Source organism: Trachypithecus francoisi, unplaced genomic scaffold (assembly GCF_009764315.1).
Source record: "Trachypithecus francoisi isolate TF-2019V2 unplaced genomic scaffold, Tfra_2.0 Lachesis_group10, whole genome shotgun sequence".
NCBI classification, from domain to species: Eukaryota; Metazoa; Chordata; class Mammalia; order Primates; family Cercopithecidae; genus Trachypithecus; species Trachypithecus francoisi.
The window spans coordinates 35,091,759-35,108,687 of record NW_022681455.1 but is presented as its reverse complement, the minus strand read 5'-3'; the positions used below and the strand labels follow the sequence as shown (position 1 = coordinate 35,108,687).

At 43.3% G+C, this 16,929-nt stretch overlaps 2 long non-coding RNA genes across 2 annotated transcripts; one reads left to right on the top strand and one right to left on the bottom strand.

Moving 5' to 3' along the window:
• Positions 1–1,526: 1,526 nt before the first annotated feature.
• LOC117087093 lies at positions 1,527–15,198 on the bottom strand. Its single transcript, XR_004438675.1, has 2 exons — positions 14,783–15,198; positions 1,527–5,498 (listed from the first exon to the last, which is right to left on the bottom strand). It is a non-coding gene; the product is annotated as an uncharacterized LOC117087093 (long non-coding RNA).
• LOC117087091 lies at positions 3,476–5,643 on the top strand. The gene is made up of 3 exons (XR_004438674.1): positions 3,476–3,582; positions 3,902–4,119; positions 5,046–5,643. It is a non-coding gene; the product is annotated as an uncharacterized LOC117087091 (long non-coding RNA).
• Positions 15,199–16,929: the final 1,731 nt, after the last annotated feature.

The following is a 16,929-nucleotide window of genomic DNA, read 5'->3' as shown; positions in this document are numbered from 1 at the left end:
GTTTGTTGTGCACTCATGATGTGTCCAGCACTCTGTTAAGCATAACAGGCAGTATTCCATGTTGTGAGCAGTGGTCTAGCTAACACTGAAGAACTCAAGCCTTGGGTAAGCTACCAAGTAATCTCTCTGTGCCTCAGTTCTGCCATTTGTAGAATCGGGATAACAATCCCTCCCTGGTGGGATTGGTGTGTGAGAGTTTCATGAGTTCATGGGCATAAAATGCTTAGAACCTGTGTATGACATAGAGCAAATGCTCAATTGCTGTTAGCCACGTTTATGACAAATCCTCACTACAGACCTTCAAGATGGGGACTCTGACTATCCCCACTGGCAAATGAGGTACTGAGATTCAGAGGTTAAGTAACTTGCCCAAGCCATATGCTAGAATAAGAGGCAATAAGCATGATTTAGGAAGTCTGGAGTCCTGCTCTCTGCGACATGACAGGCTAGGTTAAATTCTAACTCACTACCTTCTGCATATATTTCTAGAGAACCAAAGTGCCAGGCTCTGTGCCAGGAGTCAGGGGAAACAGTGATGAGATCAAACGCAGGGGACCAGTGAGGAGCTCCACCCCGTTTTCAGTCCAGCCCATGCAGGCAAGCTCTGGACTAGGCATAGTTAATCTCCAGCCATCCCCACTGGCTTCACCTGGCTCATTAAAACCAGACACATTATGAGTTTACTTAGCATCTGCAGAGAGCGTCTTTCATCTTCAAAGGCTTCCCGAAGCACCAACCAATTAATCCTTACAACACCCTCATCTCATAGACAAATATTTATCCTCATTTCATACCCAGGAATACTAAGGTACAGAGAGAGAACAGACTGGGCAGGAGGAGGAAGAGTGAGTGGCAGAGCTAAGCAGAGAATTCCGGAACCCCAGACCCCTCTGGCTGCCCAGTCCATCTGGAGGCTTCGGGGAAATTCTTCCCGTAATACTTTTTTTTTTTTTTTAATGGCAGCAGAACCTTTTGCAAGTTCAGAAGAATTAGATTTCTTTAATAGTAACCTGCAGGAAATACATTAAAAACACATTCTATCAGTTACAAATCTTAATGTCACCAGCCAAGGATGAGGGAATTAATGCCGGGCCCAAAAATACATATAGTCAGCAACTCCGGGGCAAGGGCAGAGACAATTTATAGAGTGCGAGGTCTGGACGTCTGGAGCAGGCAGGCTGAGCTCAGCGGTGAAATGGAAACAGGGCTGTTTTCAGATGGGGCAGAGCAGGGGGAAGCTGCTCAGGGTGGCTTTGATTCAATCACTGTTTCCCATTTCTTCTTAATGTAAATTACTTTTTTTAATGCTATAAAAGCCAGGTTCCGGTCTGTCACGAGAAGACTGTTTTTATTAAGATAAGCGCCTATCAAGGGCATTTTTAAAAGAATCAATCCCCAAAAAGAAAGCCACCTCCATCAAAACAATCCCAACCCTGATTATTTCCTCTGTCTACATGGATTGAACAAAGGGTATATCCAAGCAACAGGCTGGCTGGAGAATCTGGACAATGAAGACAAAACATATGTATAATTTATAGAATTTTGCTTCCTTTACAGCAGGTATTTTTCTGTATATTGTAAAATAAAACACAGGAATAGAAAACCATACTAAAAATGTGTAGCCTAAATTATGATAAGGGAAACAGTGAGTCTTTTAAATTGCTTTAATTTTTGGACTCAGTGCTCATTTTGCCAAACTTGAACACAGTCTTGGAAAAGTCAAGTTTCAGATCTCAGGGGTATAATGTGCTCATTTTAGGAAGGAAAGTGATCTAAAGAGATATGTACAACACTCAACTGGTTAATTGAGGGCTGACACATTCCCACCCATATGCTTCCTTCTCACAAAGAAAGGGTATTAAAGGAATCAGTGGGCACCAAGGAGCTGAATCCCACAAGCAGGGATGGACTTTGGTCCCCAGTGTGTCCCCACGCTGTGTGTTTCGCCACTCATTGCAAAGCACACAGCATCCCCCTGGGGCTGGGCAAGTTGATGGGCGTGTCTTTGCAGCCATGTCTCCTGGAGGAAAGGTAAAAAGGCATCATGTCACACCGCCTCCCTTTGCAGGTGAGGAAACTGAGGCCACGGGTCTGATCTGAAGTCAGTAGAGAGAGGCAGAGCCAGGAATGACAGCCTGGATCATAGGACTCCCTCACCTCTGCCACACCACTGCGCCCCTTTTCCTAAGATATGCCCGTGGTAGGTCAATAACTGCTTGACAGGAACTGTAGCCAGCACTTTCCAACCAGCCCAAGGACATGTTAGGGTGATCAACCATCCCAGTTTGCCTGCGATTAGGAGGGGCTCCTGGAACATGAGATTTTCAGAGCTAAAACGAGGATAGTCTAGGCAAACCAGGACAAGTTGATTACCCTCCTGGGCTGTGTTCATGTAGCTGATGCTGAATGACCGTGGCTGTGTGGTGGGCACCCAACAAAAGTTAGAAAGGAGGAAGAGGAACATGGGGTCTCTCATGCTGAATGAGTTGGCTTGGAGTAAAATTATTCAAATAATTGATTTTTTTTAACTTACTGAAAGGCGAGTAGGGGTTTGTTCTTTATCATTTTAGTGCGTTTCACGTTCCAAATCTTAATTATTTGGGCTTTAATGGCAATCAATTTTATGGAGTGGGAAACTGAAGCACAGAGCTGGCCGAGCAGTCTAGGCTGGTCTGCCTAGCTGTGAATGGTGGAGCTTGGAAAACGCCCCAGTTTTCTGACCTTTGGTTGGTGCTGTCCTTCCAGCTCTTCTCTGGTCAGCAACCCTGGCTAGAGGCCAGTTCTCTATTTAATTGTTGGGAAACAGGAGGCCAGGGCTAGGGGTTTCTAAATTCAATTATAAGGACCTTGGATTAATAGCAAAATAATTCTCTTACTGGAGAAGGTTCTTAGCAAAGAACCTCAGTGGGGCCAGAGAATGATCCTGGTTTGATCAAGCAAGACTACTTGCTTACCTTTACCCTTCACAATCTGAAAGCCAAGCTTCCTCTGAGATGACCCTGAAGCTTTCCCTCCCCCGATGCTATTCAGACAGTCCCCAGCCCCAGTCACTACTTTCCACTCACAGTGGAGCAGCTGGACTCCACACTTCTGAAATTGGAGCTGGAGGTGAAACACTTAGCTGAGCTTTGCTTTCCTTTCAGTGCCTTTCTTCTCTCTATTGGGTTTAACTGCTTTTTCTGGCCTTAGGGAACCCCTTACAAGTTAATAAAACTTACTACATCAAAGGGCTCCACAGCTATTACCCAATTAAAACCTCACAGCATTCCTGCAGCAGGTAAGCATTATTAACCCCATTTTACAGATGGGGAAACTGAGGTTAAGTGGTTTGCCCCCAGCCACTGAGGAAATGAGTGTCTCAGCTGGCATTAGAACTTGGTAGCTTGTTCAGATCACCCAGGGGTGCTTGTTTCTGCCTAAATCTGTTTTTCAAAGCACTTGGATTCTTAAGGATTTCTTTTTCCTGCAGGAAAACAATTCCTTACCAGCTTCACCAAGGATGAGGGGTTTCTCCAAAGCTGTTTGTCAGAAAGCAGTAGCTCCTGCCTTCAACCAGAGAGGTGCCATAAAAACAGATGAAAGGTAAGAGTTCAGTGTAGTAATTTAGGAAACAATTTGGGCCTTTCTGAAATTAATGTTATTTAAAGACACAGATTCGTCCATTCCAGCAGCCTCCTGGGAGTGCTTCCTGAACCATCTGGTTCAATCAACTCATTTTCTTTCCTCTAATCCTCCTGGCTCTTGTGTGTGTGTGTACAGCAAAGGCTCCTGGGAAACTCACAGCGTGAATAAAAAACAAAGATCTTTCTCTTGTGCCAGCCACCTCTCCTCTTTCCAAACAGCATAAAATTCCTAATCCTGTTTCTTCTTAGAGGGGATATAAAAATTCATGTCCCAACAGACAATGAGGAGATCCATGGAGGCTCCCTCCCAGGGCACCTGTCCTCTCAGTCCAGTCCAGATGACGGGGTATCTTCAGCCCATCCTCTGAAAGGACCTAGAAAACCTGGTGGTGTTTGGGAACAAATTTGCCCAGGCCTGCAGGAGGAGGAGAAAAGAATGTTTTTTTGGTCTGGTTAAAGCCATCCATGAGCCACAGGGAAGATTTCAAAGGCTCAGGTGAGTGTTTTCAAAAGAAGAGTTTCAGTGCAGCCCCAACTGTGTAAGTCCCTGCTTCTTGCTGTTCAAGTCCAATTATAATCCACAAAGGCAGGATCCTGTGTTTACATAAATAATTACCAGATTTTGGATAGCCAGACGTGTTGTGGCACACAGGAGGCAAGCCCATAAATTACATTTAAGGAATTAAGGGTCAGATTGATCTTATCTTTGTAAATCCGGCCAAATTCCGGCAAGCTAAAGGAACATCCGGTTGACTGAGCCTCAGAAGGCAAGGGCCCCAGGAACCAGTGATCCTAAAGCTGTCGCTGCCCCCCATGCCTTCCTTTCCACCTCTCCCTGCTCCAGGTTGCTGGCTAGCTCTGAGGCAAGGGGTGGTAGGAAGAAGAGCTGCCCCAACTTGTTCGTTGCCCAACCTGCAAGGGAGGAAGGCAGGAGAGGGGTGTGGGCATCTCACTTCCTAACCTCTTTTCCCTCCTGGACCACACAGGATCTTGCTCCTGAAACAACAGCAATGATGTGCAAGTAGTGATGGCAAACAGCAAAGCTGTAAGTGTAACAGAACAGGGCCTCCTCTGGAGGTTTCTCTCCTGCACAGGACAAGCCTCCATGTTTTCATTCATTCAACAAAGCTATATTGAGCAACTACTGCACCCCCAGTGCCACGGCAGAGTGTAGGGGTTGAGGGTGGCTCAGACTCTGCTCTCAGAGTGCTTGAGTTTAAATCCTGGCTCTGCTAACTGACCCAACTCCCCTGGTCTTCTGCTTCCTTATCTGGAAAGTGGGATTGTAACAGCACTATCCCCTTTGAATGGGTGAAAGTTAACTGAAGTCATCCATAACAAGCTCTTAGAATAGGGCCTGGCATATGGTAAGTACTCAATAAATGCTGGTTATTACTATTATTATTATTATTACTGTTTTAGGCACTGTGGGCCTCCCGTCTGAAGGTGGTTACAAGCTGGTTGAAACAGATGCTCTGACTAAATACAAAGGGTATGACAAGGCAGTACAGTCGATTAGGCACCAGGTGAGTGGAAAAGACAATGAAGTTCCGAGGAGCAGGTAGAAGGACAAGATCACTGTGGCAGTAGGCGTCACAGAGGAAGGAAGGCTTAAGCTGGGCTGGAAGGATGCGCAAGGTTTGGCTGGGCCACAGAAAGAACTTGAGGAGAAGGGCCTGAACCCCAAGATTCCACAAGAATTAAGCTAGAAGTCAAAGTGTTATGCAAGCCTGAAGTTTCCAAGAATATAAGCCAAATTTCTTCAATGAAGATTTCCAAATCAGAATGTCAGCCTGTCTTGTAGAGGAAGAAATATTGATTTGTGTTAACTTCATCTGACGAAAAGTGTTACAAAGTGAGGGCTAACAGAGCACACTGTAAAGAGACCAGAAGACTCATGAGTCTATTAGAACTAGAGCTTCAATTTATAAAATGGAAAGAGGAACATCAGATAGAGATGTTATTGAAATAAAATTACATTGTTTGGTGAAACAAAAAGTGTTCTAGGTCAGCTGTGGTGGCTCACGCCTATAATCCCAGCACTCTGGGAGGCTGAGGCGGGCAGATCTCTTGAAGTCAGGAGTTCGAGACCAGCCTGGTCAACACAGTGAAACCTTGTCTCTATTAAAAATTAGCCAGGCATGGTGGCGGGCACCTATAGTCCCAGTTACTCTGGAGGATGAGGCAGAACTGCTTGAATCCGGGAGGCAGAGGTTACAGTGAGCCAAGATCACATCATTGTACTCTAACCTGGGTAACAGAGGGATACGCTTATTTAAAAAAAAAAAAAGTATCCTACCCATTCAATCATTCTTTTTTGTTTTGTTCTGTTTTGTTTTTGTGTGTGTGTGTTTGGTTTTTGAGATGGAGTCTCTCTCTGTCACCCAGGCTGGAGTGCAGTAGCATGATCTTGGTTCACTGCAACCTCTGCCTTCCGCATTCAAGCGATCCTCCTGCCTCAGCCTCCCAAGTAGCTGGGACTACAGGCACTCGCCATCATGCCTGGCTAATTTTTGCTTTTTTTTTTTGAGACGGAGTTTCGCTCTGTCGCCCGGGCTGGAGTGCAGTGGCCGGATCTTAGCTCACTGCAAGCTCCGCCTCCCGGATTTACGCCATTCTCCTGCCTCAGCCTCCCGAGTAGCTGGGACTACAGGCGCCCACCACCTCGCCCGGCTAGTTTTTTTTGTATTTTTTTAGTAGAGACGGGGTTTCACCATGTTAGCCAGGATGGTCTCGATCTCCTGACCTCGTGATCCGCCCGTCTCAGCCTCCCAAAGTGCTGGGATTACAGGCTTGAGCCACGGCGCCTGGCCAATTTTTGCTTTTTTTTTTTTTTTTTTTTTTTGAGACGGAGTCTTGCTCTGCCGCCCGGGCTGGAGTGCAGTGGCCGGCTCTCAGCTCACTGCAAGCTCCGCCTCGCGGGTTCACGCCATTCTCCTGCCTCAGCCTCCCGAGTAGCTGGGACTACAGGCGCCCGCCTCGTCGCCCGGCTAGTTTTTTGTATTTTTTAGTAGAGACGGGGTTTCACCGTATTAGCCAGGATGGTCTCGATCTCCTGACCTCGTGATCCGCCCGTCTCGGCCTCCCAAAGTGCTGGGATTACAGGCTTGAGCCACCGCGCCCGGCCAATTTTTGCATTTTTAATAGAGATGGGGTTTCACCATGTTGGCCAGGCTGATCTTGAACTCCTGACCTCAAATGATCCACCCACCTCAGCCTCCCAAAGTGCTGGAATTACAGGCGTGAGCCACCGCACCTGGCCCTACAATTGAATTTCTAAACAAATGTTTACTTGGATATTATTACTTAAAAGATGAATGCACTCAAGAAGCATTCAATCAATGAACCAACCATGTGCCCAGCACTATTATAGTTGTTAAAAGGATAAAAAAGAATTTGAACAGAAAGGATTTTTGCTCCCGGCCAAGATGGAGCAATAGTGACTGGATTTCCTCTCCTTCCTGAAATGAAAGAAAGAAGGATGGAGGAAAGGAGGAAGTGAGGGAGGGAGATAAGGAAAGAATGAGGGAGATGAGAGAGGGAAGGAATGGGAAGAAAGAGGGAAGGAAGGGGGAAGAAAGAGGGAAGGAAGAAGGAAGGAAGGAAAGAAGGTAAGTTGGTTTTCAAGACTGTTTCAGGCAAGAAAGGACATTTACTGAGAGATGGAAAAACAAGGTAAGCCCCACAACTCCCCCACAGCTTACTGCTTTATGAAGGCTTCCAGGCTGTGGTAGAGGGAGAGAAAATCAGGCACATCTCAGCCAATTCTGAGTTGAAGAGACAGAGCTAAGAGTCCAAAGATACCAAGGTAGCCAGAGTTTTCAGGACAGAATACTAGACAGGAGAGAGCTACACAGTGGCCTGGAGTTGTGCAGAGGGTCTGCCCCAAGTATCTGGCATTATTGACCCATAGGGTGAGAAAACTACCCAAAGCTAGGGAGAGAACCTTCTAAGAGGATGAGAGAGCAGTGTTATGTGTTCACACAGAGGTGGGAAGAGTGTTTCCACCAGCCAGACTGGAAAACTTCATAATTCATGAGGCATGGGTAAAATACTCAAAAGGGTATTGCCTTGGTATTGAGGAATAATTACCCCAATACAAAACACTGCTTTGGTCCCACCTAATAACCCTTTTTAATTTTTTTGGAAACAGGGTCTCACTCTGTCATCCAGCCTGGAGTGTAGTGGCACAATCTTGACTCGCTGCAGCCTCAACCTCCTGGGCTCAAGCAATCATCTCACCTCAGGCTCCCGAGTAGCTAAGACTATAGGCCCATACCACCTTGCCTGGCTGATTTTTATATTTTTTAATAGAGATGGAGTCTCACTATGTTACCCAGGCTAGTCTTGAACCCCTGGGCTCAAGTGATCCTCCCACCTCGTCCTCCCAAAGTGTTCAAAGTGATGGGATTATAGGCATGATCCACCTCACCTGGCTCCCACCCAATAACTCTTAAAAGACAGACCAAAAGAATCAAACTGTTGCCAAGTAACCTAATCTAATCCTATAACAATCCTACAACAAAGCTCAAGAATATTATAGAAATACCAAAATATCCTGTACTCAACAGGTAAAATTCACATTAGGCATCTAATGAAAGAATACCAGGCATGCGAAATACAACCCATAATGAGAAGAAAGATCAATCAATTAAAATTGACCCAGAACTAGCTGGGCGCGGTGACTCACACCTCTCATCCCAGCACTTTGGGAGGCCGAGGTGAGCGGATCGCGAGGTCAGGAGATCGAGACCATCCTGGCTAACGTGGTAAAACCCCGTCTCTACTAAAATTACAAAAAATTAGCCAGGTGTGGTGGCACGTGCCTGTAGTCCCAGCTACTAGGGAGGCTGAGGCAAGAGAATTGCTTGAACTCGGGAGGTAGAGGTTGCAGTGAGCTGACATCGCGCCACTATACTCCAGCCTGGGGGACAGAGTGAGACTCTATCTCAAAAAAAATAAATAAATAAAAATAAAATAATAAAATTGACCCAAAACTGACAAAGATGTTAGAATTAACAGATGAGTATGTTAAAACAATTATTATGGCTGTATTCCATATGTTCAAAAACATGCATAATATTTCAACGATGCAAAATGAACTTTTGAGATGAAAACTACAATTAGTAACATGAAAACTACAATGAGTAAGATGAAAATTGCATTGGCTAAGGTTGATAGCAGACTAGATGTAGCAGAGGAAAATTTTAGTTATTAGAAAGACACAACAATAGAAGCTATTTCAAATTAAAACATACAGAGAAGGCCGGGCGCGGTGGCTCAAGCCTGTAATCCCAGCACTTTGGGAGGCCGAGACGGGCGGATCACGAGGTCAGGAGATCGAGACCATCCTGGCTAACACGGTGAAACCCCGTCTCTACTAAAAAATACAAAAAAATTAGCCGGGCGAGGTGGCGGACGCCTGTAGTCCCAGCTACTCGGGAGGCTGAGGCAGGAGAATGGTGTGAACCCGGGAGGCGGAGCTTGCAGTGAGCTGAGATCTGGCCACAGCACTCCAGCCTGGGCGGCAGAGCGAGACTCCGTCTCAAAAAAAAAAAAAAAAAAAAAAAAATACAGAGAAAAAAGAAGCTTAAAAAGTTAAAAGAGCACGGTGAGCTACAGGACAACTTCAAGCAGGCTCATATACCTGTAATTGGAGTCCGTGAAAAACAGGGAGTACAGAAAAATTATTTGAAGAAGTAACACTCAAAAATTTTCTATTTTATGAAAACTATAAACCCACAAATTCAAGAAGCTCAATGAGTCCCAGCACAATAAGTCTGAAGAAAATTACACCAGTGCACATATAATCAAATTGCTCAATATATGTAATAAAGAGAAAATCTTAGAAGCAGCCAGAGAAAAAAGACAGATTACATATAAAGGTACAAATATAAGGATAGCAGCAGATTTCCCGCTGGAAACAGGGCAAGTGAGAAAACGGTGCAGCAAGATTTAAGTGCTGAAAGAAAAAAAAATCTGTCAATCTGAATCCTATATCAGCAGAAATATCTTCAAAAATGAAGCTATAATAGAGACCTTTTCAGATATGCAAAAGTTGAAAAAAATCATCACTGGCAAAACTGTACTATAAAATATGTTAGGCTGGGTGCGGTAGCTCACACCTGCAATCCCAACACTTTGGGAGGCTGAAATGGAAGGATCTTTTGAGCCCAGGAGTTCAAGAACAGCTTGGGCCACAAGATTAGACCCCGTCACTACAAAAAATAAAAAAATTAGCTGGGTGTGGTGGCACACTCCTGTAGTCCCAGCTACTCAGGAGGCTGAGGCAGGAAGATTGCCTGAGCCCAAGAGGTGAAGGCTGCAGTGAGCTGTGATCACGTCACTGCACTCCAGCCTGGGTAACAGAGTGAGCCTGTCTCAAACAAACAAACAAGAAATGTTAAAGAAAATCCTTGAAGCGGAAGGAAAATAATACCAGACTGAAACATAGATCTACCCAAAGGAATAAAGGTAAATACATGGGCAAATATGTAAGATTCATAAAACACTATATAATCTCTTTCAATGATAATTGCTTAAATAAAAAATATGACATATTGTGTGGTTTATAACATGAGTAAGTAAAAAGTATGATAATGAAAGCAGAAAGGTCAGGAGAGGAGAAATGGAAGTATATTAAAATTCTTATATGTAAAGTGGTGAAAGCAGACTGTGATAAGATATACAAGCCATAAACCCTGAAGCAACCATTAAAATAACAAAACAAAGAATTATAGCTACTAACCCAACAAAGAAAATAAAGTGAAATTATTTAAAAAAATCCAAAAGAAGGGAGAAAAAGAGAAAACAAAGAAACAAAAAAGAAATGGAACAAATATAGAACAAAAAGAAGCTGATAGGCTTAAACTTAACCTGTCAATAATCACATTATAAGTAAATCGTCTATACTGTAGGATTCCACTTATACGAGGTATCTAGAGTAGAAAGTAGAAAGTAGAATGGTGGCTGCCAGGAGGTGGGGAGGAGGGAAATGGGGAGTTGTTGTTTAATGGGCAAAGAGTCTCAATTTTGCAAGATGAAAAAGTTCTAGAGATTGGTTGCAAAACAATGTGAATATACTTAACATTACTGTACTGAATACTTAAAATGGTTAAGATGATAAATTTTATGTTATATATATTTTACCACAATTAAAACAGAATAACCCACATGTTTCTTTGAGGTGAGAAACAAAAGCAAGTGGTCTAAATGTTCTAATTAATAGGCAGAGATTGTCAGATTGGATTAAAAAGCAAGACATTATATAATGCTTATAAGAAACACAATATAGAGATACAATATGTTAAAATGTAAAAGGAGGTTGGAAAAAGATATGCCAAGCTAACATTAATCAAAAGATAGAATGGCTATATGAGTATCAGATGAAGATTTTAGATCAAAGAATATTACCAAGTGTAAAGATCATTTCATAATTATAAATCAATACATCAAAATTCTAAAAGTTTATGTACCTAATAACAGAGTTTCAAAATACATGAAGCAAAAATGGATAGAGCTGCAAAGACAAATAGAAAAATCATAATTATAACCAGACATTTCACTACTCCCTCTTAATAACCAATAGATAAGTGGGTAGAAAATAAGCAAGTATACAGAGGATTTTAATAACCCCATCAATCAACTTGACCTAGTTGACACTTATAGAACACTCCATCCAACAACAGCAAAATGCACATTCTTTTCACATGCACAAGGAACATTTAACAAAATAGGCCATATTCTGGGCCATAAAACAAGTCTCAAACATTTGAAAGGATTCAAGTCATAATCAAAAAGTTATCTCACCACAATGGAATTAAATTATAAATAGTGAATAATAGAGTCTTAGAAAATCTCCAAATATTTGGAAACTAGATAAGGCACTTCTTAATAACCTATCAGTCAAAAAGGCAGGAGGGATCAGAATGTATTTTGAATGGAATGAAAATGGAAACCCAACATACCCAAATTTGTAGGTGCCACTAAATCAGCACTTGAAAGGTTTCAAGTCAGTAACTTCAGCCTCTACCTTAAGAAATGAGAAAAAGAAGAGCAAATGAAACCCAAAGTAAGCGGAGGAAAGGAAATAATGAAGATCAATGAAACAATACTGAAAAACAATGGAGAAAAATCAATGACACCAGAAGCTAGTTATTTGAAAAGATCATATTGATCAACTTCTAGGCATGGATCAGCAAAAAAGAGAAAAAAACACAAATTAAGAATATCAGAAATAAGAGAAGTGACTTAATGACAGATCTTACAAGTAATAGGAGGATATTGTAAGGGAATATTATAAACAACTTTGCCCGGCCGGGTGCGGTGGCTCATGCTTGTAATCTCAGCACTTTGAGAGGCCAAGGTGGGTGGATGATTTGAAGTCAGGAGTTTGAGACCAGCCTGGCCAACATGGTGAGACCCCATCTCTACTAAAAATACAAAAATTAGCCGGGCATGGTGGCAGGCGCCTGTAGTGCCAGCTACTTGGGAGGCTGAGGCAGGAGAATCACTTGAACCCGGAGACAGGTGCTGCAGTGAGCCGAGATCGCACCACTGCACTCCAGCCTGGGTGACAGAGCAAGACTCCATATAAAAAAAAATATAGAAAAAAAAAAAAAAAAAAAAACGTTGCCAATGCCAATTTAAACATGGAGTGGGGAAGGGTGATGAATAGGCAGAGCACAGAGGATTTTTAGGACAGTGAAAACTCTGTAGGACACTATAATGATGGACACACATCATTATACATATGTCCAAACTCACAGAATGTACAACACCAAGAGAGAATCCTGATGTAAACCATGTACTTCGGGTGATTGTGATGTGTCAGTGTCGGTTCATTAATGGCAACAATTTGCACCACAGTCATAGGGGGTATTGATAATGGGGGAGCTCTACACATGTTGGCGCAGGGAGTAGATGAGAAATCTGTATCTTCCTCTCAATTTTGCTGTAAACCTAAAACTGCTCTTAAAAAATGAAGTCCTTTTAAATTATTTTAAAAATATATATATTTTTCATAGAGATGAGGTCTTGCAATGTTGCCCAGGCTGGTCTCAAACTACTGTGCTCAAGCGATCCTCCTGTCTGAGCCTCCCAAAGTGTTGGGATTATAGGCATGAGCCACCACACCTGGCCTAAAGTCTTTTTTAAAAAGAAAGAAAAAGAAAGAAAGAAAGGAAGGAAGGAAGGAAGGAAGGAAGGAAGAAGGAAGGAAGGAAGGGAAAGAAAAGAAAGAAAGAGCGAGCGAGCGCAAAAGACTTGCACACACACCACTAAATGAGACATTTGGTTGATAAATAAGTACATGAAGAGATGCTCAACAATTGGTCATCAGGGAAACGCAAGTTAAAACCACAACAAGGAACCATTACTTACTAGAATGACTTTTTTTCAAATTGACAGTCCCAAACGTTGGTAAGGATGTGGAACAACTGAAACTTTCATACACTGCTGGTGGAAATACAAAATGGTACACTTTGGAGAAATGTTTGACAGTTTCTTACAAAATTAAACACAATATAATCCAGTAATCCTACTCCTGGATATTTACCCAAGATAAACTAAGATATATGTCCACAAAAAGATATACTAGAATGTTAACAGGAGTTTTATTCATAATAGTAAAAAACTGGAAACAGCCCAAAGTCCATCAACAGATAAAAGGATAAATAAACTGTGATATATTCATACAATGGACTTCTACTCAGCAATTAAAAGGAACAAGCTACTGATAGATGCCATGGCATGGATAAATCACACAGACACGCTGAGTCATAGAAGCCAGACACAAAAGACTACTGTTATGAACTGATTGTGTCCCTCACAAAATTCATAAGTTGAAATCCTTTCCTACAACGTGACTGTATTTGGAGATGGGGCCTTTAAAGAGGTAATTAAAGTTAAATGAAGTCAAAGGGCCAATAAGTCAAATCTGATAGGGACCTATTGAGTTGGGGCTCTAACCCAATAGGACTAGTGTCCTTATAAAAAGAGGAAGAGACACCAAGGATGTGTGTGTCCTGAGAAAAGGCCATGTGAGGACACAGCCAGATGACAGCCATCTGCAAGCCAAAGAGAGGCCTCAGGAGAAACAAAACCTGCCGACATCTTCATCTTGGACTTCCAGTCTTTAAAACTGTAAAAAAATAAATTTCCATTGCTTACGTCACCCAGTCTGTGGTTTTCTTTGGCAGCTCTACCTGCCAAATACAACTACATATTGTACAATTCTATTTATATGAAGTTTTAGAACAGGTAAAGTGGATCAGTGGTTGCCTGGGCCCTGGGATAAGGAGACAGATATTGACTGCAAACAGGGACAAGGAAACCTTTGGGGATGATGGAAATACTGTTTGTCTGTGGTGGTGTTTTCACGAATATATGTATTTGTAAAACTCATCAAAAGGTACACTTAAAATTGACACATTTATGAAAATTATACCTCAATAAAGTTGATTTTAAAAAAAATTCTCTGTGGAATGTGGATATCTGAAATTCAGAAAAAGAAACGAAATATTTGGTAAAAAGCACAGGCAAACTATGGAATGGAATGTAAGGGAGTTGTGAAGTCTGCCAGTGCTTCATAACTTCCATTCTGCAATTTTGAACGTTTAGAGAGGTGCATTCCCAGCAAACAAGGCTTTGCATAGTCTCACCCCTACATCCAAAGTGGGATGCAGATGCAGCTCTATATGCTAAAGGCCCCTGCAATCATAATCATATATTTCCTAAACTTTATTCATCAAAACAGCCAGCATTAAACATTAATCAACTAGTACAAAAATTGTATGTTCTTTAAAAAGAAAAAAAAAAGAGGCCGGGCGCAGTGGCTCACGCTTGGAATCCCAGCACTTTGGGAGGCCGAGGCGGGTGGATCACGAGGTCAGGGGATGGAGACCATCCTGGCTAACACGGTGAAACCCCGTCTCTACTAAAAATACGAAAAATTAGCAGGGCGTGGTGGCGGGCACCTGTAGTCCCAGCTACTCGGGAGGCTGAGGCAGGAGAATGGCGTGAACCTGGGAGGTGGAGCTTGCAGTGAACCGAGATCGTGCCACTGCACTCCAGCCTGGGCGACAGAGCGAGACTCCATCTAAAAAAAAAAAAAAAAAAAAATTCTAAATACAAAATCTTATATCTTTCTTCTTTCTTACCAACCCTCTATTTCTATCATCAACTGACGCTGAAGTTTTATTTAGCTGGATCCTTCTGGGTGTTCTGTTCTCCAACTTGAACCGGGCGTGGCATCAGAGCCCCTCTGGGATGCTTGCCTTACAGTGACCAAAGATCCTCATTATGGCACTAGAGAGTGCCCTAGTTAGGATAACTGTTCTAACACTGCAGCTCCTGTTTCTTTTCTTACTATAGAGTAGAAAAGAGAGATGTAGATTAGATTATTTTCAAGGTGTTTTTCAGCTAACTCCCCACCCCGCCCCGCTCTGAGCTTATATTAGGTTCATTCATGACTTCACTCGTTCATCATTCAGCTATAAGGTATCTCTCGGGGCCCAGCTATGTATAAGGACTGCGGTGTAGCAGTGGAGACGGACAGGGTGTGTGCCCTCAAGGTGCTCACATTCCAGCGCGGGTGGGGAGCGGCAAGCATCCCAAAACAAGCTAGCTTCAACAAGAATGTACTGGTTGGATGCTGGGGAATCTCGGGCAGGAGGGTGGGCTTCAGGGGCTCCCTGCCTCTCTCTGCTTAGTGAAGCTGGTAGTCAGGCGGCCTCCACCCCAGCAGGACAAAGTCCGGAGCAGGAAGGACTCTCAATTCCCAAAAAACGCCTGACGAAGTACAAGGAAGAGGGGCGCTACCGGAAGCCGCTAGCTGACCTCTCCTTATGCCTCGTTGACCTGACTTGTGTCACGTGCTTTTATTTGAACCAATCACTGTAAGGGAGACGGGACCTGTGGACCAATCAAGCTTCTCCATGGAACTGGGTGTGGTGGGAATCAGCTGGGCGTGCCTCGGGGGACCAAAAATTAGCTACTGCTTATTCTAGTTGGCTTAAATTAACTCGAAGGTGCACGTAATAAACTTAAACAGTAGTTCAAAACAGCTGATAACCCTTTAGCAACTTCCAGAAGTACTGACTTCAAATATTGGCTTTAACTGCAAACCATGGAGTATCTTTTTTTTTTTTTTTTTTTTTTGAGGCGGAGTCTCGCTCTGTCGCCCGGACTGGAGTGCAGTGGCCAGATCTCAGCTCACTGCAAGCTCCGCCTCCCGGGTTTACGCCATTCTCCTGCCTCAGCCTCCGGAGTAGCTGGGACTACAGGCGCCCGCCACCTCGCCCGGCTAGTTTTTGTATTTTTAGTAGAGACGGGGTTTCACCGTGTTAGCCAGGATGGTCTTGATCTCCTGACCTCGTGATCCGCCCATCTCGGCCTCCCAAAGTGCTGGGATTACAGGCTTGAGCCACCGCGCCCGGCCACCATGGAGTATCTTAACACGAAACAAATCAGGAATGTCAAGAGGTTTCACTCCATGTCTGTTGTGAGAGGCCAGGAAAGACTGCTTTCGGGAGGCAAATCTTGAGCTGTCTTTGGAAGCATACAGCTTGGCTTTGAGTTCCCAGCTAGCTAAGTCCCTTAAGTTCTTGAAGCTTCAGTTTCCTCTCCTGTTAAATGGGCACTATAATAGCTTTTATGTAGGATTTGTAAGACGACTAAATGAGATACTATACGTGAAGTCCTTTTAGTACAGTGCCTAGCACATAATGAGTGCTCAATATATTTTGGGTGTCATTACTATTTAACTTGTGCAGAGCCATCCCAATTGCCAAAATCACTAGATAGAAGTGGATAGTTCTCTGTTTCTGACCCACACCTTCATCTTCTCAGAATCTGATTTTAGGTTGCAGTTGATCAAGTATAGGAGTACTTTGTTACAGGTATTTGTCAAGATTCTGTCCACTAGTATTTCTTTTCTCCCATGCTTCTCCACCACTGTAGCTTCAGAAGGTGATAGAAAAGTCAGACTCCCTGGGTTCAAGCCCCTGGCTTACCACTTACTCGTTCTATGGCCTTGGGGGGATATTTAAGTTCTCCTCATCTGTAAAATGGTGTAAAAACAGCATATTTGTCATAGGGTTGTTGTGTGTATGGTAGGAACACGTCTATGTGAAGGGCTCCCCAAGGTCCTGGCACATGGTAGGCACTTGATAGGTGTATCTTGTATTATTACCATTTCATTTATCAACCATGACTCCTGACTCTATTCCTGTTGTCAGTCCCAGTCCCTCTTCTTAACTCCAGGTGCTTATTTCCAGATGCCTGCTGAACAATTCCTCATAAAGAC